This window comes from Sebastes fasciatus, chromosome 6 (assembly GCF_043250625.1).
Source record: "Sebastes fasciatus isolate fSebFas1 chromosome 6, fSebFas1.pri, whole genome shotgun sequence".
NCBI lineage: Eukaryota > Metazoa > Chordata > Actinopteri > Perciformes > Sebastidae > Sebastes > Sebastes fasciatus.
Genome location: NC_133800.1, coordinates 6,197,406 through 6,219,296, shown reverse-complemented (window position 1 = coordinate 6,219,296; position 21,891 = coordinate 6,197,406). Strand labels below are relative to the sequence as shown.

At 41.6% G+C, this 21,891-nt stretch overlaps 1 protein-coding gene across 15 annotated transcripts in view; it reads left to right on the top strand.

Moving 5' to 3' along the window:
* fbrsl1 (fibrosin-like 1) overlaps nucleotides 1-21,891 on the top strand; it is a 340,229-nt gene that overhangs the window by 2,064 nt on the left and 316,274 nt on the right. The window lies entirely within an intron of this gene.

Below are 21,891 nucleotides of genomic sequence, written 5' to 3'. Positions count from 1 at the left end.
CTTATCTCTTTTATCTCATTATGTTCCAAATGACAAATAAAACATGGCTCCCTGTGGGGCAGCACGCTGACTGACACATGGGAGGCAGGCCTGTGTTTCATCTCCCGTGGCTCATTGGGGGAATGCTAGCACTACTGTTGTTGAAATGTAAATCACTAGCTTTAATAAACATAGCTAACATATTACATGCTGCCCACTGAGGTCTGTGTATTTTAAGATGATGACCTCATTTGAAAGCCTGCGGATCATACCACAGGCCACCTCATTTCAATGACAACCTCCCATGTAGGCTTAGCAGCGGTATTAATCAGTCATGATTGACTCTTTCCTCCTACATAGTGCTTAGTCAGTATAATGCTTGAACACCGATTTGCAGCAAAATAACTGCATGAAATATAAACCAGTTGTCCACCCGCGTACACAGAAGGGAGGTGGTGAAGCGAGTGATTCTGTTAACAAGTTTGACCTGTCCGGGTCATCAGCAGCTCTATTGCTATTCCATTTAGCCCCTCGTGGTGCTCAGAGTGGGTGTGAAAGCAGATAGGGGAGGAATACGAGGAGGGTGTTAGTATGAAGTAAGTGTGTATGAACCCCTAATCATAAAGAACTATTGTTATCCTGTGATTAATATAAAAAGGATAACACAACTGGGAATGTAACTATGGATTAAACATATTACACCTCATAAAATCCCATACAGTAGGAGATTCCAGAGAATCATAAAGTAGGATAAACTCCCTATTATAGTACCACAGCGAGGCTACAGCAGTGCTTCCCTAACATAAACCTGTTACTTGTTATCAAATGTGCATGAAATATGTGTGTTGGTGTTGATTTGTATGAGTGCGGCGAGCCGTGATGTTGTATTTGTGAGTATTTCTGCCCTTTGTGCCGCGCGGCTGCCACTTCTGACAGCTGCTGACTGCGAGAGACTTTGAGGATGTCGCAGCGCTCCTCACTGGCATCTTCTGCCAGCATGCTGGTGTCTCCGCCGCTGTCAACCCGGCGCCCTGCCCTGTTGACTTCTAGGAATATTCTCATGTGCGTGTTTGATACAGTTGAGAGGTAATTTTTGTTTGCATGTTTCACATCTGTCCCTGCTGCCACCAGGACGGTGGCAGCAGGGACAGATGTGTGAAACGCAACCGACCCTGCAGAGCAGGGTCGGTTGCGTTTCTAGAAAAGGTTTCTCTCTGGGATGCTTTATCATAATAAACACGCTGCCTCTTTCTGTTTGAGAGGGAAATTAAGTAAAAATAATTAATCAACTGTTGTTTTACACATTCCCGAGCAGTAATAGTTTACTTACTCAAGTGCTAAATCCATGTAGAATGAACACAGAGAAAACTGTTTGCGCTATTGGAGCTTATGTTTCAAGGCTAAGCAAATGAGGCATGATACGCTTCTATGTGAAATGATACTCACATGCCAGCTACTTGTTGGTAATTGGTCTGATTTGCATGCAAATGGACTGCGCTTATTAAATGATGTTGGTGCAATTACATGAGGGAATGTGCACAGGTTTTTCTGTGCTTTTGCCCCTTGGTTTCCCTGCACACGGAGAATGAAATGAGCTTGTTGACTTTATGCATATTTCATATACTGTTTACTGTAAGCGACAGCAATAATCACATTTGTTTGCAGTTAATAAGTGAATGAAACGCGAGTGTTTGAAATGTGTACCCGCTGGAAACGGCCATGAGTCACGCTCTCACCTACTCGCTGCGTGCTTGAGTGGAGCTCATGACCTACGCTACCTGTGCTAATTGCTCATCAATTATGAGGAGGACGCAGCGGCGTTTGGCCAGGGAATAGCTCTGACCTATTGCATCATGCGCCGATAAGCTCGCTCACCCTCGGCGGAGGGAGTGTGCGGTCCCCCTGACCTCATCCAAGTGACTGATGGCCAGCACGGTTGTGTTTATGTCAGGCCTTACAGTCGGAGCTACTGTCTCATTAGCATTCTGCCAACATCAATATCCCATCCTCTCTGGGTTCAATGAGCCCACATGGCCAACACACCAATATTTACTCTATCTTGTTTCTTTTAATCTCTTTCTAAGCCTTTCACTCTCCAAAACACTCGAGGATGAACGTGTTTCATAAAATCCCTGTCACCTTTGGGTTATTGTCGCCGTCATTTGATTGTCCTATTTTAGTCTGTAACTTGCGCACAGCTGCTACTGTCTGTTTGCAGGAGCCCGAGGTTACGGGTTCCTCCCAGAGCACTTTGTCTCTAAACAAAATCTGTAGGTTGTTGTTGTTGATATTCCAGTTCTACGCTGATAGGATCAAGCTCCCCTGATGAAGGCTTAGGCTGTGCGGTGGTCTCGCCCCGCTCCCGTAACCCGTTTCATTACAGCCGAAAGCAATTTGCAGCCGCGGCCGCATTTGATTACGGCGTGTTTATTTGCTTCGAATCCCCCCGTTTCTCGTAGGAAAGCCGCTTACTTACCTGTGCAAATGGACTGTGCAAACACAGCCGTCCTGCTTTGTCACGGGCACCTTATCGTGATTAGAGAAATGTTAGGGGGATGATTCAGTGATGATTCAAAGAGTGTAAGCACACACAGTCAGCCTGCTATTGTGGGCTCTTGCAAGGAGAAAGGGAAGAGATCATCTGAATTTTCATTCCGAGAAAGAAATATGAAAAACACCCAGTTATTAGTCCAGTCATTCCTTTTTTCTAACAATTTTAGAACACATGTTAGAATGAGTAATACTCACAAATTTCTTAAATGCTCGAAAAGTCGACCTCCTGGAAATAGGAGGTTATCACCTGACAGCAGCGCCATAAAACAATTACCCGCTGCGGCTTAAACCCCCCAGAAGTCTCCCTGTGGGTATCGAACAAGTGAGCAGATAATAAAATGACACAATTATCCATCTGTCACAGTATTAATAAGATGTTTGATTTGCTCCATTTGCTCTGTGAGTGACGTCGGAGTGGCAAATCCCCTCTCGTTAATCCACAATCCTTCTGTTCATCTGCTTTAACATGAATTTACAGATTTGTTTGGGTTTTTCGTTCCGCAGCATGAGTTTCTAAATTCACCCTAATGGGGATTTAGGTTTAGTTGATTTAGTGATATTACGGCGGCCGCGAGGGGCAGGAAGCCGAAAGGCCAGGGCGGTCGGGCAAAAATGGGTTTCATAAATAGAAGCTCTTGATGGGATCTAGAGTCTCTATCTCCAGGCAGGTTTTTGCTAAACATGCTTGCTCTTTTTCTTCATGGCCCTGTTTGACACACTTACACTAATCATCATCTGCTGTTGGCCACTGAGCAGCTCTACCTAAGCAATATGGGGAAATTAAGTCTCTTGCCCTGGGGGAGCTTGACAGTAGTTGTTAGGGAAGCTGTGAGTTGCTGCTTCACTCTCTCCACCCATATTTTCCCAGCTGGTGCGTGGCTCTAAGCCAGCAGCATTCCAGTTACAAGTATGTGTCTTTCTATTACATCAAGTGCTCAGATGAATGCCTCAAAGAATTCAATTTTTTTTTCTGAGGCTTTCCCTTAAAATAGCCACACTTGCACCTCTACAGCTCAAGTCCCATTGTATTCACTGCTAGCACTCAGATAGCACCGTGTGTTCCTTATTAGCAGTCATTAGTACTGCTAAAACTCAGGAGCAATCCTCTGTCAAGTGACGACACCTCATGTCAGAACAGTACTTGCCAAAGACAATAAACACCCTGGCAGCAACTATAGAGAGATGTATTTACACTAGGGGTGGGGGAAAAAATCAATGCAGCACAGCATCGTGATATTTTGCGTGTCAATAGTGTATCGATACACGGACGTCAGATAGAAGAAGAAAAAGATACTAGTATCACATAAATAAAGAAAACCCGAGGATCCGATTGGTACGAACCATGTCATGTTATCTTGTAGGGGTGTAAGAAAATATCAATACACATAAGTATCACGATATTATGTTTTGTGATACTGTATTGATTCTCCAAAACACTGTATCGATTTTTAATTAACCTCTTACCAGGTCGCTAATCTGTCTTTCGGAGGTTGTAGCAGTCTCAGTTTTAAAGCTAGAGTGAAGGTACCGGCATCATATGAAACTAGAAAACCTACCAACCATGTCATACTTGCATCTCTCGAAGGAAGCTAAATAACGCTCCAAAGTTATGCTAAATTTTGGCGAGGAAAAACTGGCATGGCCAATTTCAAAGGGGTCCCACTAAATGAAAATGGGTTCTATGGGTACCCACGAGTCTCCCCTTTACAGACATGCCCACTTTATGATAATCACATGCAGTTTGGGGCAAAAACCATGCTGTTTTTTGCATGCAGTATAAATGTGTTGATTTTGCCTATACTAGAATGGTGTATTTGAATACTTCTGCATACTGGGGTCCCTAAACAGTCTTAGAATTGCATGAATTGGTTATGACTGGAAAGCTGAGACTCTTGTGGATCCAGTGAGTCTAATTGTATTCATGTGTGATGATGTTAGTCCCCCCACAGTAGCCATTTCACACAGTGACTTTTTTTTACTCAGATTTTATACATACGGTGGTGTGTCTTTATGCTATGACAGTTTCCATAAAGTTAGAGAAAGAAATCACAATATATCACCTTTTCTTACAGTATCGCAATATATTGAACCCCTGTATCATCATACGTATCGTATCGCCAGTTCCTTGCCAATACACAGCCCTATGATCTTGTCGGGAAGAAAGCTAAATAACACTCCAAAGTTACGCTAAATTCTGACGAGGAAAAACTGGCATGATCATTTTCAAAGGGGTCCCTTGACCTCTGACCTCAAGATATGTGAATGAAAACTCTGAGATGAACAGAGTGAAAACTGTATCTTAATAGATAAAACAGATGTTGACAAATTGCATAATTTTGAAAAAAAGTCATAAATCGCAATCTATCGCAATATATCTTATTGTGATACTCAGCATATCGCAAAATGTTGAAAATCGCAATAACATCGTATCGTGACTTAAGTATCGTGATCATATCGTATCGTGGGTCCTCTGGTGATTCCCACCCCTAATTGACACCTTCTTAGCTTCAGCTAGAATTGATGCTTTCTTGAGATTAACAGTTCAGACAAGATCTAAGGTAGTTTGTAAATCCCATCTTTTGCTTGCGGTCAGCTCTGTGCTTCTGCTCTGCGGGTGCACTATCTGATTGCCGGTCGGGTAACACGGTGCAAACTGATACTGACACTTGAAGCCACAGCAGTCGTTGCTTGTAGTGAGATGTCTCGCTTCTATGGTGAGGCAGCAGATTTGTTGCAGGGGTTGCAGCAATCTCGCTTCGTGTTTTCTCTCTTTCCCCCGACGGTGATAGCGTTGTGCATCATATGCCGGCACTGACAAACAACTCCAGCTTTAATTAACAAGGCAACCCCCCCGAGGCACCGCTGCTCATTGGCTGACGCATCCCACGGAGAGAGCTTTCTTAATGCCAGTGGGACGTCCCCCCGGCCCCGGCCGGCTCTCTCTAACTGTCACACACTGTAGGCGACAGCATGGCTGATAAATGCATGGTCACATTCACAAGCCTTCTCTCTCTCTCTCACAAACACACACACACCCACACACACAAACACACACACTAACACAGGACTGAACCTCCACTGTGCATCTGTCCAAGCCATCAACCAGTGACCTAAATATATCCACCCAGGGAAGGTTCCAGTGTGTTGTGGAAGTGTGTTCATGTGGATCTGAAAGCATGGCAATCACTTTGTCAGCCTCCTCTGTTGCTACAAAGCTACACTTGTATTCAGCTATGGAGGATTTCTGTGACACAAAATAAAAGACGAGTGGAAAAAATGCTTCAGTTCACACATGAGTCGGATGCCAGCTCAGATGTAACACATATGGGTGTATGTAGGATGTTTAGGGCTTCAGCAAACAATTACTTTCATTACTGATTAACTGGCTGATTATTTTCTGAGTTGTTTGCTTGGTGTGTAAAATGTCAGTAAAAATTGACGTCTCGTTTTGTCAGACCAGCAGTCCAACACCCAAAGATAAACATATATACAAGTTTATGTTATATGATAGTTTAAGTTATAAAATATTTAAGAAAACAAGCCCATATCTGAGAAGCTGGAAGCGATACATTTTGCTTAAAAATGACTTAAATGATTAATAGGTTGTCATAATGATGGCTGATTATTTTTCTGTCAATCGACTGATTAAAATAATCAGCTGTAAGGATGTTAATGTATAAATGGACTAATGTGTAAAGGCACTAGGGACCATTTTACATTTTGAGTTGCTAGTGCCGATATGATACCCAGCTTACAGTAAATACTGATACCAAAACAACACTTTTTTGATACCTTGCTTTGAGGAATATCTAAACATGAGCAGCACTACAAGAACTTTGCATTATTAAAATTCAGGAAAGACACCACAAGTGACTGAAAATTCAGAAGCTCCATTTAATAAAAGATTGTGACCTTGTCGATTACATCAACTTATCCGCGACAAAGGCCTATAAATAACAGTGGGATGGTGGAGGAGATTTCAATGACAGCAGAGAGACTAAATTGGTTTAAAGGTGCCCTGTGGGATTTTTCTTTTCACCACTAGTAGCACACGTTTCTACGAGCGGGTCCTTGTTTTGTCTGTAGGACACACATGACCACGCTGGCGATGCACATTCCTGCCACCAGTTTTGCGCTGTTCCGCTGATCGACAATTGGTGGCGGTAACAAAGTGTAGCTCGCACCCTTAAGGGCAGTGAAGAAGACTGCAAGCTAGCAGATACCGATGTTAACCATGTAGGGTTTTGAATATTAAAAAAAAGCAATGCTTGCTTTGCAAATGTTTTATGAGGAAGGAAACATGATTGTTAGACTTCAAGGTTACACACACTGAATTTAAACGCTACTTTACAAGAAAGCTCCCCAGTAGTTTTTAAATATCCTTCAGCTAAGATGATGACTGCATAGTACCTCAGAGATGAGGCACTCGAGTGATGATAAAATAGAATAATAGTCGTCTTTCTGCTAAACTGCTAAAAGATTCATTACTGTCTAAAGTTGGTGAAATTGTGATTTAAATCAGGTACTTTGTGATCAAACACTTTGTTTAGAAGAGTACAAATCTGAGCATGCATGATGCCAGCTTTTGGTACTTGACAGATTTCAAAGTGAGTGGTACAGACATACTTCCTTAATGTCTGAGGCTTTCAGCCAGCAGCACTGGTACCTTTTGGAAGGCAGTATGATAAATGCATGCTGGCCCTGAAGGGTCCTTTTTTGAAGCGCCATCAGTTGTCTATTTTGAGGCATCACTCCACAGACTGAATGTACAAACCCTCAGAATAAGAGCCTCTTTGTGTTCAGGTACCATGACGCGTGCTGAAATGTGCAGACAGTACAACATAGCTGACACATACTAAGTGGCACATACAAGCCCGTCGGTAGCTCGTCGCAGGCATACGTATCCATTTCCTGCCTGTCGTTCCCGAGCCGTCTTCCATCTTCCTGTCTCCGTGTTTTCATTGCGGTGAATGACAGGATGTAATTATGCTGTGATTAAGATGCTGTCTCCGAGCCTGCGATGGATTAGGAGCTGCACTGTTACAAGGTTCCCCTGGTAATTATCCACATCTGATTTGTCCCCCCTTTTTGCCTTTCATAACCCCTCTCCGGTTCCCCGACTGCTTGATTAACGCGTGTTACGAAACAATGTTAACAAAAGATATTTCATTTGAGCAGTTTGAGGGAAAAAAGGAATGATTTGGAGATAACTTCATTGTAATCATATTTGTCATTCAGCGGAGGTATTTTCCAGCCCTGTGATTTTGGTTAATATATAATAGTGCACTTGGCCGCCGAAGCTCCGTATGAACGACTAACAGATGAGGGCTGTGAAGGATTTACAACAAAAATAATGAAACCTAAACAGAGAGGGCACTCTTTAAGTGGCTCATTAAGTAATAGCTGTTTTCTTTTTCAGCCGTGTCCTTCACTGACACAGAGCGAAGAGAGAGCTCTGAAAGCCTGGCTTACTTCAACCTTCATGTCACTTGAATCCCTTTTCAGTCTTTTGCTTGCATGAGTGTAGGTCATTTTTTTTTTTTAGCCTTGCAGACTCATTCAGCACAAAGGTCTGTCAGTGTGCGTGTGGTGGAAAGTAATAATAACCATTTCAACAATTCTCTGCTGCAAACCAAGGTGACTACTTTACAATGAAGTGGTTTGCTTGACCATGCTACTGATATTATGTTAAGAAAAAAAAAATCTTTTGTAGATGCTCTCAGTTTTTGTGTCACTAGCAGTCACTTTATCAGACATTAAAGGGTTAAGCCAGCGCACATCCCATTGTGACAATAAAAAACATACAATGGCCCGTCACTACAACTTCCCTGGACCCAATTGCCCCCATAACATCAAGGTTATCGGTGCTGTTAGCCGGTTTCTCCTTTTTAGATTGTATCAGCTGTGTGAGCATTTATTTTGTGAGTTAGCCAAACTACAAAATGTTGGCTGTTCGTTACCACGTAAACGTGCATCGCTAGCCAGTGTTTATACCAGGGGTGCCCAAACTTTCTCCCTTGGAGGGCTACATTACATTATATTGTTTTGTAGTGTTAAGATGCAAAATGGTGCTAGGATGCCAAGTTCTCTTAATTGAAATGCCTTTTGTGCGTGTGCCACTCTCTCTGCCTCTCCATTTTTCTTTACCTCACTCGTGCCAAACTGACTTCCTGTGCAAAGTGTCACTCTGCCCGCTGTGCTTAGATTATGACAATTAATTAATAATTAGGGATCCTACATATTTAGAGTAAAAGTATTTTTTCACAAAAAAATAAAGCGGCATAAACAGTGATATATATATTTCAATTTTTTTAATATATTCTTTTTCTTTTAACTGAGCGGGCTAAATCGAACCTTGAAAAGTTAGCGCAGGTTCCATGTTTTGCTGTTCTCAAAGACCAACAGAGTGATGACTCTGTTGGTCAACAAACAATCTTACCTAAGCTGCATGTGCACGCTACTTTCCAGCCCGTACATTGTAGCTATAGACAGCAGTGGAGCACTGACCCCAAACGCCTCTCAGATAATCAAGTGAAATGAAGTTATTTTTATTTATAAAACCTCATATCACACATCACAAATTTGCCTCAAAGGGCTTTACAATCTGTACAGCATACGACACCCTCTGTCCTTAGACCCTTGATACAATAAGGAGAAACTAATCCCAAAAAAAAAAACTTTTAATGAGGAAGAAAATGGAAGAAACCTCAGCAAGAGCAGCTAAGGAGGGATCCCTCCCCCAGGACGGACAGAAGTAAACAGTAGTTGGAATCCCTCTGTTATACTTTAAGTACATCACATTAATAGTTTAATTAACTTAATCTCCAGACAGTCAGAGCTGAGCAGCAGCTTGTTCTGTTCCGCTGTGAAACTATAAGTTAGCTAATGTAACTTTAGCTAAGCAGCTAAAGGGGAGACTGAGAACTGTCAGCACGATCAATTTAAATCATATTTGATATTTTTCAGCTTTTGTCAGAAGTGACTTTGCAGCATTTCGTCATCATTGACTTAAGTGAAAAACTACACAGCTGTTATCTCTAAATATAATGCCACATTTTATTGTAATGATTATAATGATTCAAACATAATGTTAAGTATCCCAGTAATGTAGTTATTAGGGCTGCACGATTTTGAAAAAAATATCTAATTATGATTATTTTGACTGATATCGAAATTGCGATATGATTTGCGATATCAGAGGGAAATTATCATTTTTACATCATTATTCTCATTTTCATTGAAAAACACATTCAAATGATTATACAAAGATGTTTTCTTAAGCCAGTAGAATATGATGTGAAGGCCAGGAGATCTCTGCAGCACCATATTATTTAATTTAAAATGGTAATGGTATTATATAACAAATATTGTGATTTGAACAAATACTGCAATTTGAAAATTGTAGTATTCCATATCGCAATTTCGATCAAATTTCGATTAATTGTGCAGCCCTTATAGTCACTAAATGTGAACAACAGTAAATTGATCTGGTTTTCTAGATTACAAATAAACTTTATATATTTAGTGTAATCAAAAAATAATTCATTGTATGTCTAATATACAATGTCCAACATCAGTAATTGTGTTATTTGAATATTATTTTGTAGCGCTCATGGGTGTACAGTCAGTTTTCAAAGTATCGTTTATGCTTGAATGAAGCACCCCTGACTGAGTGACTCCCTAGAAATGCACTAATCCCACCCTCCCAACACTGGACATATCTGCTATATTTACATGCTCAGTCATTTAATGAAGTCAACATTTTTTAAGAGCTTTGTATCTAGTTATGCCAGGTAGAATAATATACACTTTCAAAACTGAGTAACATATGAAAATAGCAAATTACCGTGCGGCACCACTTTTAAAACCTCTACAACTGAGACTAAAAGCAATATTTAACAGTACTCAAGCTTCTGCAACATGGTAATCCTGGCACAGATCGTAAGTCATCAAAACACTGCAGATTACTAATCAGCCTCCAGTCCATGTGGTCATGTTTTTAAGGAGGGCCTCGCTTTTCATAGGCATGACTCACGCAGTCGTGACATTGCGCGGAGTCTTGCTGCATGTTTTCTTAATAGATCGCTCTTGGTGTGAAAGCAATTAGCGTTAACAGTTGTTGACATGCTCTTCTGCTACCGACACTCGCTACCAACACCAGCTCTGAGGGGAATAGTCTTTATAGGCCAAGTGATGCTGACAAGAATTGTTCAGCACTCAGCTCCCCGACTGAAATAAGATACGGCGGATACGCTAGTCTGCAATCTATTACAGCTCATTGTTTGTTGGTATGTTGATTGTATTCACAGCGTTTAGCCTTTTCTGCGTGTCTGTGTTTATGTGTGGGTGCAGGCAAAAGCCAAATAAGGACTGTTTTTTTTGTGATAGCTTTGGCAGCCATGTAACAAGCTGTGGCCAAGATAATGGAGCTTAGATAAGAGGGTGGTTATGCAATGTGGAATTTCTCTCTTTTCCCATTGCCACTTCTGCTCCATTCACTGTCTGGATGACATTTGCCTGACAACTCTGGGCTGAGCTGCCACACTCACTTTTCTTGTTGAGATGAAGCTCCTTGTCGGCCATCCACACTTTGCTCCGTGGAATCTGAGTGGTTTTGTTTGGCAGGTGGAGCGTGTGAAGAAGAGTTTGTCATTGCTGACATACTGTACTGGAGGTGAAAGGACGTTAGTTTGACACTATATCAGACTGATTATTGTCCTTCCACTCAATCAGCTGGTCATCCACTTCTGATATGATGGCTGTGGTGCGGGTGGTTTGCCTGATCCATTGTGGGACCAGTACTTCACAGGGATCCTTTTAACTGAATTGCTTTTTATGGGACATTTTTACTAGAAGCTACATACTTAATACAAAATGTATTCTTGTTTTGTTTTCCTGGTGGAAAGAGACATTTGGGCTTCTTATCTTATCCTGACTGTTCCAAGGTGATGAACTTTGAGCCTCATTGTCTCCAAAAATGCATTCCATACAACCTGGTAAACACATTTATTATTATTCTCAGGAAATACCAGCTGTAGAGCTGCAAAGCGTGAGGGGCCAAAAGAGGGAAAAGTGCATTCATTTCTTCCCATAGATAATGTTAGGTGACTCACAGTTGGAGCACTTTTGGGCATGAAACTCATCTGGTTGACTCATTGGTGCAACATTAAAGAGGACCTATTCTGCTTATTTTCAGGTGCATACTTGTATTTTGGGTTTGTACTAGAACACGTTGTTCTAATGTATAATCTATTCTCTAATGTTCTAAAAACTACTGATTGGTCAGCTGGCCCACTGTTGTGATTGGTCAACCGAACCAAACTCTTTGGACTCCGCTCCAGCTCCGCTCTAACTAGCTTTTTTTGAGTGTGTGCCAAACTAGCCGATAGGCAAAGTGTGATACTTGGTGACATCACCACGTTATGGAAGAAAAGGAAGGACTCAGGCAGGTCAGGAGCAGTGTTTCTGTGGGGGAGAGTAACTCCCGTTTGGCCTGGCCTTTGGGCTTTGTCACTTTGCAGACCTTTTGCGTGCACAAAAAAATTATGCAACACACTAAAGGAAAGGGGAAAGGCACAAAAGCATAATAGGTCCCCTTTAAAAGCTGTATTAGATAATGTCTGGGTTCTTTGATAAAAAGTCAAAGGTGCACTTTTTTTAACATAAAAACCTGAGGAGAGAAGTTAACTACGACTCCCAAAGTGCACTTCATCCAATAACCCAGCTTAAAATTTGATTACGTGCTCTGCTAACGGCGGGCGAAAGCTAAATATTACCCTGGGGAGAAAACCGATAATACGATCTGCTTCTTTGATTCTGGGTCAATTTTGGATGAAGCAACTATGCCGCTACGTTTTATTCTCAACTGCAACGGATAAGTGTTTTTTCGCCATCACTCTGATTGTGACTGGCTTCTTATCCATAGCTCATGGGTGTTATATAATACAGAGCCATCCGCCAGGCCAAAATGATGGAAATGAAGTTAAATCAAACTTGTGGCCCTAACATAAACTTATATGATCGTTACATTATTCCAGAGAGTCCCATGTTTCTACGATATCATTAAAAGAAACATTTGAAATGTGAACACAGAACAGGGAAACAAAGGGGCTCCTCCGACTTTGCAACTCTACTATATTCAGATATCCTATTGTTTTATTATTACTATAATTTTGATGGTAGAATTAGAAGTGGAGGCAGTCGGAGCAATGATTCACTCTGGGTTTCAGTGGAGAGTGTTTTGTGGTCTTCATGCTGTTTTAGAGGCTTTTTGTACCCTGCCAATATTAAATTATAGGGGAAACACTAAACCGTCCTGGAGTCTTAACTGTATGTACTTGGCGTGAAAACACGGCTATTGGAATTAAGGTCCCCGTATTGGTCAAAGCTTTGCTTCAGGAAGCAGATTCTTCACCTCAGTCTACCTCCAGTTTGTATGCTTCTGTCTAAGATATCATCAGTTTTTAACAGGCTCGACCTGTTGCCAGTTCAGACACTCCTCACTTTACGAATCCTCCGAGCGTCTATGAAAGTCAATGTTGCGGCTGTGTGCTCGGCGGAGTGAAGAGGGAGAATGTGTTTGAAATATAATGGGATATATAATAAGGCATATGTAACACAGCCACTGCAGTAAAACCCTGCGAGGGCAAGACGAGCTCCGTCACCCACGGTGAGATCCGGCTGACAGATCTGCCAAAGGAAAGGATCGTCAGAGGATTTCTCCTCTTCTCTCCCTCCGTGTCCATCTCCTCACCTCCTTATATACTGTACAGACAGCACGTACACCCACTGACTTTTTCATCGCGGTCCGCAGGTTGTTTACCCATAGATCAAAGGAGGTAAAATAAAATGCATCTGCTCCCCCTTTTGCAAACAGGCCACACAGCTCATTTCAGAGAGGCCACTTTGTCAGTGTGTCTGAAACGAGGACAAGCACCTTAGAACCAGCAGGGCTTTACCCAAGGCGTGGAATGAGATCAAAATTACACACACACACACACACACACACACACACACACACGCTCGGAGCCCGAGCACAAGGCCAGTTGTTGAGTCAATAAAGAAAACAGGCAGCGTGTGAGAGCGAGAGAACATAAACAGAAGTCTGCCAAGCTACTGTTTGCATTCCACATCTCTCAGCTTCGTAGCACAGCAGCCGTGAGCAGTTCAAATACCACGCTATTCATATCCACACATTAGTAATTAAAAAGTGGATACTATTGACACTACAATGGGAAATGCTTTAATCAAATTCATCCTAATGAGCATTTTATGCAGGTATGAATATGGTTGTTTTAATACAGCGCTGCCTCCTAAAATTACGTTCCCATGCAACTAAACTGCATTCTCAGTAACGTTTGGAAGGAAACATATTTTGTCGCAGATTACATTGACATATCACAAATACGTTTATATGTCCGCGGACGGCCGCAGAGAAGGTGACGTATATCGAGCGACCGTTAATGAAAGTTTTGTGGAATTCTAATGTTAATTAAATTCACGTGGCATAACGACAACAATCATTTTTTTAGGAGACAAGGTTGGTTAATAACAGTACTAATAATGACGGCACCCTGGAAGTTCTGTTTAATACCGTTAATTTTTGGGTAAACATGGAATATGTGTGACTTTTGGAATTTCAATATATTGAATATTGACACTAGGTGTGTAAGAAAATATCGATACCATGAGTATCGTGATATTATGCTGTGCGATACTGCATCGATTCTCCAAAACACTGTATTGATATTTAATTAACCTATTCAGGCAGGGCCACTATTCGATCTTTCAGATGTTGTAGCAGTTTTAAAGCTAGATTGAGGTTACTGGCATCATATGAAACTAGAAAGCCCAAGGAGTCCATTACTACTATCCATGTCATACTAGCTTGTTGAGACGGAGGCAAAATAACACTCCAACGTTACGCTAAACTCTGGCGAGGAAAAACTGTCATGGCTATTTTCCCAGGGGTCCCTTGACCTCTGACCTCAAGATATGTGAATGAAAATGGGTTCTATGGGTACCCATGAGTCTCCCCTTTACAGACATGCCCACTTTATTATAATCACATGCAGTTTGGGGCAAAAAACATGCAGTTTTTGCATGCAGTATAAATGTTATTGTTGCCTATTCTAAAATGGTTTATTTCTGGTGTATGTGTATGGTGGTGTGTTCTTTATACTATGACAGTTTTCCTAAAATAGAATTTAAAAATCGCAATATATCCCCTTGCTTACAGTATTGCAATATATTGCAATATATTGAATTGTTGCCCCTGTATCATGATACGTATCGTGTCGCCAGATTCTTGCCAATACACTGCTCTAATTGACACTGAATATTGGTAATTGGCAGTTCAAACCACAATGTTTGTTCATCACATTATGAGCGTTGGAGTGTATTACGCAAATGTACAAATGTAAACAATGGCAAGGCATCGTTGTTAAAGCTGATACAGCTGAACTGATATTTATTGATGGAGGCACTTGAATGATTGCTTTTCTTGATGGGTGTCTGCAGTAAACGAAAGCACATTTCTGTGGCATATTAAATCTATTTTGTGGTTTTTGGAATAAAGAGAGACCACACTTAATTTCCATTGTATAAACTATCATTATTCAACTGATCTGGCTCACAGATACATCAGCATGGCGGATGCATGCCAGGACTGAGCTCAAGCCTGAGTTTCAGCCAGGTTCAGAGTGAGGGCATTCTGTACTTGACCCTAATGTCTAACCCTCATTTCACTATGTTACATTTTTGGGAGTTTGACACATCCATCAGCTTACTAAACATCTGACAGGATTGGCATGGAAATCATCTTTGGTCTCTCATGGATTTTTGTGGCCATTGTGTGTTACTCATAGCTACATATCATCTGCAAACATGTCAGACTTCATCATTAGAGAAAATTGCAATAATACCACACTAGACTAAACTGAAACTGGCAGACCAACTATGCTCATTTCTTTAATCAAATTTACAGCAATTTTACAGCCTTTGGCTCGGTTAGGAGGCATGGTGGCTATTGCTTTAAAGTGATACTATTTCTCAGAATAAGTTCCTCCCTCTCACTGTACAAAGGTCTGCTGTGGTTGCAGACCACAGCAGCAGAGGTAACTCTTGAGAAGCAAGAGTCTTTAATTATCAAACATGTCAGCCTGCTCGATGAAGAGGCAAATATGCGGTGAACTTGCCCCACCACACTTTGTTTTCACTATATTTGGTTAATAGACACCTGATGCTATTCCTTAAACCACCCAGTGCTGTCTGCAACAAGTCACCAGTTGTTATACAGCGAATATATGCTAGTGTCTCCTAACTGAGACTGTCTGACATATCCAACTCTGTACATCGTTTTCATGTATACTAATCTCTACAGGGCTCCACACTAACGTTTAAAAGCCCAACTGGCAACCATGCATCAGCTTTTGGTAGAGTTTTGATAGATTTTTAGTCACCTTATATTTTGAGTAATTAAGATATGCAGTTATACAGTATGGGAGCTTAATAATACAAATGTAACATAAAATAAATAAATTACAGTAACCGAACATAATTCTTTGTAGTTTGTGTTTTATCTGATACTTTATAGAATTTGCAGCTGTTGTCATGTTCTTCACAGTTCCCTCAAAAATGAATCCAGCAAGTCACTGGTTGCTTGTTCATCCGTTCTCTCCCTTTCAAATTTTGGTTTTCTGGACCTTTGTGCTGATTCCCACTACAGATCAACACTGAGGTCTTGGGTCCCTCAAGTGACACTAACATTTAGATTCTGCTTAGACAGCTGAATCCCCTCTCACGTACAGCTGAAGAGACTCGAGTGCACATTTTGCTGCTCGCTGTTCCTATTTTTTTATACATTAAAAAATGGTTCCCACTGATGGCAACCAAAGGCCAAGAATTGGTTGCCAATTTCTCAAAATAGCTGCAAATGGCCCTGCTCTACATTGTGATTGGTCATCAACTTGTCAATGCCCTGCCATTAACAGGCAGGCACTGCATGTATTGAAAATGTAGATGCACGAAAAAACACATTTGCAAGAATTAAAGCAAATATTATATAGGAAATACAAAGCAAGACATTTTAACTTACCAGTGTGTATCTTTAAGGCCTTAGAAGTGATCTCAAAGTAAGTATGTACCAACAAGACTAAACCACACATCACTGATGATTACATTTCAAATATCCACTCCTCAGAGGTAGGCACGTAAGCCGCGTTGCCTATCTGTAGCCGTGCGGGAGGCGAGCATCCATCGCTTCCCCCCCCCAACGCAGAGTCAAATGAGATCCCAACACTTCTCACACACTTTGTCATCAGACGTTAATGAGACACTTTGTGGGAATGAATACCTTCCCCCTCCTCCCAGTGAGCGTTCCCCAAGGCTCGCTATCAGTTCTCCAAATGTGCCACCGGTGTGAGTGCAGACACACATAGAGAGAGAGAGAGAGAGAGAGAGACAATAAGGAAGGTAGAGAGCTGAAAAGCAATGGGAAGAATAGAGAGAGTGCAGGGGGGGGGTAGTATTCCAGCTTCCTGCTTAATTGCTTCCTGGCAGCAGAGGTAAGCTTGTTCTCAGTACATAAATCCCCCTATTTTCATCTATCTGCTCCAGGTGTTGATGAAACAATTCCCCCACTGGATAATCATATTTCCCCTTCCTGCCTGCCAAGAGAGGGAGATGGAGGTAACCACCCTCCCCCCTTCCCCCTGCCCATCATACACACACCACTAGGTCTCTCTGTGTGAATTGCTCTCCTTGGCGTTTCAATTTGCACAATAATACAAGAGGTGGAAAACGGTTACACACACTGACAGGCTACACCAAAGGGGTGGTGGTTGTCAGTGTGTGTGTGCTTGTGTGTGTGTATGTGAAGGGTGGTGCCACCCAGAACAGAGCAACCAGCCAATTTGTCAGTCATACATTTAATCAGCCTGTCAATCAGTCATCAGTCAGACGACGTCCAGGCGGTCTGCCAGCTAGTTAAATCAGTCAGTCAGTTAATGAGTTCTCCAATCAGTCATCGAGCGACATCATCATATGTTCTCTTTAGAAGTAAATGTGTTATACATTTCGGGGTTTTTTTACCCATAAGAGAAAGTGTTCAAACGATACCGAAGAAGTACATGAGTATTTTGAACATGAAACTCTTGATTTGTGCGTTGCCCCTGCCTCTCCCTATCATTTTCTCCTCTTCTGTCAACAGCCGTGTTTTATGACTGGCAGAACAAGCCTTTATTTCTAGTAGCTGCCAGTCATTCGGTAGCCCGTGGCATTGCCTTTATCACTTCTGAAGCCTATAAATGTAACTGAGGGTCACATACCTCTGGAGGCCTCTCCAAGCCTCCATAGCTGCAGGCAGGAATGTTAAAACCAAGGGCAGACTCGTGCTTGTGCCTGCGCTGTCGTTGGAATAGAGATATACTGCTGTGGATCCATGTAAAGGTACAGCATGCCTCCCTCAAGTGCTTTATTTACGATAAAGGCCATCCCCATACATTGCTTTGGAACATATTGTGTTGTGATTTATCCGTTGACCTTTCAGGGAGGTTTATCATTCACTCCCCGGCCTCAGGTTGTTGACAGGGAGATCAAAGTGCCAGCCAACACCTCCTAAGCTGGTAGGGATTCAGAGTCCTGCTCAGGAGCACTTCAGCAGCGCACCACCCACTTGACATCGTGACATGCCCAGAACTGTCATTAACCAGTCTAGTCTTACTTATTGGCCTCGCGACCAGATCCATGACAGGAATCTCCAGCAGACAAAAGAGGCAAAGTGAGCTAATGTGTGATTTTGGGGATAAACAGCGGGCATTGTTCGCAGCAGAAGGCACAATGGAGTTTCTGTTCAAAAGCAGCACAAGTGAAAGCTTGTCAGAGCTGAGGAAAGTGAGGGTGAAAAGACAGAGGGGGAGAGAAAAAAGCACGTGCTCACAAAAGCAACCGGTTAGAGCGCTGGCTCTGGTTATCTAGCCTGCAAGGCACGTCTGTCAAGTAAACAGTGTGTGTGGAGTATGGGCAGCTTTTCGATGGAAGTGTTTTCTGTAACTTTCTAGTTCCCTTTCTTTGTGTCTTTCTTCTTGTTTCTTTGAACTCATGAATCTATCGTCAATGCTCTTGATAGAAAAAGAACACTGGAATCTATAGTTTGCACTAATAAGATTGTTGGACTTGTGTTGAACTCGTACTAGAAACGGTGTCTGCTACACTGCTCAGTACACCAGCTGGCTGTGAGAAGCCCTTAATCTAATTGGATCCTTATGTGGCATTTGAAGAGATTCCACACAACTATGCATTAAGCATGCCTCGTTCTTTACGTCCACTGTGCTCTTTACATTTAGAACGCCAAGTACTGATATTGTTTTGCCTTTTTCATCTGTTTTTCTAGCGGCTGAAGTGTTTTACAGCTCAAATAACATATTGGTCTTTTTGTTTCTTTTGAGGAAGAGGAGGAGTTGGCACATGAATATTGGTCAGTCCAAGACATGCAGGGAAATGTTAGGAGTTTAACAACAAATCAACCTGGTTATGTCCAAAAATTTGCTGCACCATCATATTACTTACTTACCCATATGTTGTGAAAGAGCACAGTCCACCTGCTACTTTCACCACTGCTACCGGTAGCTCACCTGCTTCTCCATCTGTTTTGTGCTGCCTCAGGCACCAGCCATGGTAACCACGCTGTTAGCACTGGAGGCTATAGAGTGCTGCAGGGATGACACATTTTTGTAGGCCAACTAGGAAGTTATCATCGCCCTGGTTCCCTCGACAAAAAGCCAATGGGATTTTCCCTTTGGGTTATTGCAGAAAATAAGCTCTGTGGCAAAAAACACACGTTTATGATACTTGACACGTTTTGTTCAGCAAGTACATCTTCACAAATGAACAGCACTTTTTATGATTTTTTTGAAGTGTAAATGCGATCGCCAGAAGTAAAAAGCTAACGTCAGGCTATAAATGAACTACACCACGGTCACATGACTTCACGTCACCACCACTAAGCTAAAGGTGGACTGTTGTTTGGCGTGATGACGTTTAGTAGTCTCTTTCAAATATGTTTTTATTAGGAAGCATGTGCACATCAGTAATATGGTGCTCTGTGAAGTGGATATCATGCCTCATTTCAAATATTTAACAACAAAAGACAAATAATACCAGGAAATGAAGGCAAAACAAGACAAAAAAGAGACAAGCAAACACACAAATAAATAAATAAAAATAATAAATAAATAAACCCACGTGTCCTTAGCTAATTCCATTCGACGTTTAGTAGTATCATTTAGCCACTTGTTAGCAACCGCCTTTTATAAGACGTGTAAGAGCTTCAAAATGTATATATATATATATATTATATTGTAGGACAAAACATTAACATTTCTTAAGCTTGTGTTATCTAACTAAAAACCCATTAAAAAACAAAACAAAAACATTGAGTTCAAGACGAGGGAACCGGAAATGCTAAAATGCTAACTCATTTCTGGGTTTCAGGACTCATTCCTGCTATAATGTATCTACTTATGATACAGTAGTATATACGGCATAGTACACAACACTTATAGATTATGTCAAAGGTATAATGGAAAAAGTGAAATCCCACCTGAAACAATCTCCAAAGTGTGTGACCTCATGATATGCTAGTGGAAATATAGACTGGAGTCAGATTTTTCAAAACAAGATGTTAAAGCCTAAAGATACACAGGAAAGATTTTACTAATGTAATCTATTTTTTTGTCATTGTAAATCACAGAGCATCCCAGGTATGACTAGTATGACTTAAAGGCTCTTTAAGTATTATTTCCGCTGTCCTGTGGCATGATATGACACAAATATCAGCAGGGGTTGCTGAATGTCAGTAAGTGAAACAAGATAAACAACTGGCAGTGCTCTGTCTCTGGAGACCTCTGCAAAGCGCAGCAGCTGTTTTAGCTGTTTATTTGAAGGCTCTTTCACCATTCATACTGCACGTACTTGGCCTACAGTCACAGTCCTCCATCAACAGTATACTTTACCTGACATCTCGTAATTATCCAGATAGATAACATTAGCTAGATTGACTGATGGGGGAGTCCTATTCCCCAAGGCTGTTCTCTTCAAAACACATCTCTAAAGAACAATTTCAACACATGAAAACGTTGGGCAAACAGTAACAAGTAGCAGCTTAATGCTTAATCCACCTTAAGACTTGATAAATCTTGTATTCACCTCTGAGTGAGCAAGTCTGTGCATAAAACGCTAGACTCCCCAGCCTCAGACCCTTTTGTCTCTCCTTCTCTTTGGTATAAAGTCTCTCACACCGGCTGGGTTGGTAAACCTGGCGTCACATTGGACGATTCCTGCTGTTACAGTTACCACTTTTGGCCACCCGTAAGCATGCAGAGCTGCCTCATTCAGGTTCAGTTCCAGCTGGTGTGAGAAATACAAACAGTTTACTGATTCATCATGCAGGAATTTAGCATGGCATCACATTCTCTCTTTTTCTGGACGCTACGTAAAACAAGGAAATTCTGTTTAAAGCTGTCGGGCAAGTTGTAGTTGTCAGGATAGTGATTGTAATTTAGTTTTAGTGGATTAATTGTTAGAATGACCTAACTCTGGTGTGGAATCAGCTGCATGGGCAGACTCTCCTGTGGTGGAAATGCTGCCTGGTTTCTTTACTGCTTGTGTTTGTGGTGGTTCTGAGAGGCAGCCTGTCAAAGTTAATCAGCCCACAACGAGCGGCTAAAAACAGACATCCTGACTGCAGTGTGGTTCACACACACAAAGGCAGGCAAACATGCTGATGTCGATGCTCATGTACTGCATGTATTAAGGAGAAAAAAAAGTGTTGTGAACACATTTTTCTTCCGCCGGCGAGTCATTAATGGAGGCTTGGTTAATAGTGACTCTGACTGAACCTGCAAGGATACAATGGTGCGCTACACTTCAATGGGATTGGATGCCTGAAGACATTTATTCAAACAAGATGAACTGTAGATCCCCGCTTGCTTCCCCTCAGTTCCTCTCTGTGGTGCAGTAGAGGAGGAAAAAGGGGAAGGGAAAATCTCTTCTTACTTACAGTGCCTACCAGGATGTACTATATTTGATTCTAGTGCAAACTGGAATAAAGCTTTCTAGTAAGTCTGGATTGTGAAAGGAGGAGGATGCCATTGAATAAATCACTTCTAACAAATGGATCTACTTCAGCAAAGTCAAGCTATTGGGTTTGTGGGAAATGTGGTTTATTATTAACAGTACCGCTGGCATGCCATTGTTATTGGATATCTTAACAAGTCAATTAAGCTCATTCTACTGTAATGCTGTTTTTAGCCATGATAGCAGCAGACATTTTCTATTCTGTCGTTTTGGTCGGAGTCGACT